Source organism: Triticum urartu, chromosome 7, assembly GCF_003073215.2.
Source record: "Triticum urartu cultivar G1812 chromosome 7, Tu2.1, whole genome shotgun sequence".
In the NCBI taxonomy this organism is placed as follows: Eukaryota; Viridiplantae; Streptophyta; class Magnoliopsida; order Poales; family Poaceae; genus Triticum; species Triticum urartu.
Window position 1 is genome coordinate 141,405,987 of NC_053028.1, and position 3,056 is coordinate 141,409,042.

Consider the following 3,056-nt stretch of genomic DNA (forward strand, 5'->3'; position numbering starts at 1 on the left):
AGATGATCAGCTTGTCTATTTTCTAACCATAGGTTAAGAAGATGCGGGAGGATGGGCAGGCAGTTGATGATGCCCTTTACTCACTAGCAATGGGTCCTGATACTCGGGTAAGACATTATGAATCTTGCGTTGTTGGAGATGTGCGCTACAACACCCTTGCACGAGACGAAGGCAGGAAGACACAAAATAGTGCCATCATGAGCACGGATACATATGACAAAGAGACAACTGAAATGTATGCTAACATAACAGACATTATTCAGTTGCAGTATATCTCCAGCTTCGAGGATCATTGGTGTGTGGTTCTGTTGTGCTGTCATTGGTATAACCTGTTTTCCAGGATCGCAAAACCCAGAGCTGATGATTATTTCAAATCCATCAATGTCAAGGCGGCGTACCAGACCAACGAGCCTTTTATTTTGGCAAATCAAGCAACACAGATATTTTTCTTGGAAGACACATTTGCATGTAGCGATGACTGGAGAGTATTGCAAAGGTTTGTGCAGAGGAATTCGTTTAATGAAGTTGCACAACAAGATGATGCTTACACTGCTCCTAATGTACAAGATAACACAGATGTTCCTAATATCTTTGAGAACCATCACGTCAATGACGCCGGCGAAAAGATTGCCTGTCGTGCTGTGGACATACAAGAGTTGATCAAGAAGAAGCCAACATTCGAGGATGTTGAGGACGAAGAAGAAGATGACACCATGGGGAATTATGATTCAGACTGATACACATGGCGAAGATGTTGACGCTACTGCTGCAGATGATGATTACATTGCTTTTGTCGTATTTTCCTGTCAGAAGACGGTTTTTTATCTACTATGTGAAATTGTGTTTGCTATGACAACTGAAACCTGATGAACATGTTGTTTAGTATTTTGCTGTGAGAACATCACTTGTTATGTATGCTGAGTTGTGTTTGGTGATTGTATGACAACTAAAACATGATGACATTGTTGTTTAGTTGTACTCATATTTGGCTGTGAAACTTGAATTTGATAACATAGTTTGTTGTTGGACTGCAATTTGCTCGACGTCTTCGAATGAGAACAAAGCTGACCCGATAGGGCCTCTGCTATTTATTTATTTATATGAGAAAAGGGGATACCCCTTGATTTCCGTTAATAGAAATCATTAGATGTTCACAACACTACGCCCAACCTGCTACACAGGTTTCATTCATTACTAGTTTCAGCAAAGTGCTCATGTCGTAGCCACTGAATACATCACGAGTGCTACATACACTGCAAATAAAGAGACAATCATCCTACAGAGAACATCGATTTTTCCCATTATCTTCACAAGCTCTTTCATCTCCTCATTGCTGTCAAGGCCGTTTAGCAGCTGTTGCTTGGCCATGATCAGAGGAACTGCATCTTTAACCTTCTGCTCTGCATCTTCCTCTTCTGCCGTTCCTTCAGTTACTTGTCCAACACCCCAACCTGCTAGTATTGGGATTCCTCGGCTAACCAAATAATCAGCGTAGTTGCATTCCCCCACATCAGCAACTTCCCAGAAATACAAATCACACGAATCTTCCCTTTTCTGCACGAATCAAATTGGTAGATCATCAACCAAACTATTAAAAAAAATCAGCAACTGAAAGCAGCAGAACAACACTTAAACATATTATTACCCCATGATTCGGGCATTTGTAGAAGACTCGGCCAGGGTTGCTGATTGTGGTTGGGACGTGATGGATGACTCTGTGTGATTTGCAGCAGTGGCACCACACCAACAGCAGCGGGTTGCGATGAGCAATTGGCCGCGGTGCGCGTGCCGGCGAGGGTGTGATGAGACCCACATGCGATGGTACGGGTTGCGACTTGGCGCATATCTGGTTGTTGCCTGCTGAAGAGCAGGTGGACGAGCAACCAGCCGACATGGTTGCTGCGGCCAGAGCTTCTGATGCTAGCCGGAGTAAGTAGAGAAGAGGAGAAGCGAACGTTGGATATGTCAGTTTCATTACTTGCAGAGTAGCATAGCACCATATATACGCATAGTCTAGGTTTGGATTCGAACCAGCTACAGGAGCATGTCTTTCTTTTTTTAAACTCGGCAACGTCAAATTACTGGTACACTAGCTTGTTCTGTACGCCTTCCCAAGTCTTTGATTTTCTTTCCCTTTTTTGTGAGGAAGGAAGGAGGACAAAATTGAGAGTTCCTGGGACTCGAACCCAAGACCTCTCGGTTGAAAACCAAGGGTGCTAGTCACTTATGTGGCGAACGTTCCCTGTGAGGAGGACGGCAGACGAACACATTTTCCTCGCAGTTTTCTTCCTATATATAAAAAAGTATGCTACTTGGTGTCCGCTTAGTCAACAAACGATTGTGCCAACCTTGACCGTTGGATTGACATTCAATGTCTGTCGCGTTTCTTCAGTCTCTTCTTCCTCGAGCCGACAAAGCCAAACCAGAGCCGGCGGGACTGCTGGCTCCCGCCTCCCACGGCTGGCTGTGATCTGCCCGGCTCCTGTTCGTTCCCGTCCGAGGCCTCACCATCATCCTCCGCCTTGGTTCGCTCGCCACGGCGCCGCCCTCCGGTGTTGTCAACATGGTCAACAACCGAGAGGAATAAGGAGATGACTGTACATGGTGAGGATGACAGTAGGGACCCAGCAGCGCACGAAGTAATTTTGTTTTTTCTGGATGGAGAAGGGTATCAACTGGGTTGTGCGGGACCCATGGCCCGTCTAGCCTAGGCTTTTATTTCATCTGTTTAGCACATGACCAGCCAGTTTGTTTTTTTCCTTTCTGAAAATTGCTAGCCAGCTATTTTGTTTTTTGCAGAATAACCAACGTAGGCCTACTTGCTTTTCTACACCCTACTGGGCCGGAAATCTTTCAAGACGAGGAGGGATGCATTTTGCCCAGAAAATGGGCTATAAGTAATAAGAAATGGGCTATAAGTAATAATAAATGGGCTGTAAAATGAAAAAATACAACAAACAAACAATTAGTTCCAAAATACTGTTTTCTTTCAGATTTTGATATTTTAAATTTCATTGTTTTTGTGCGGGTAAAATTCCATTGAATTTAAATTAAGG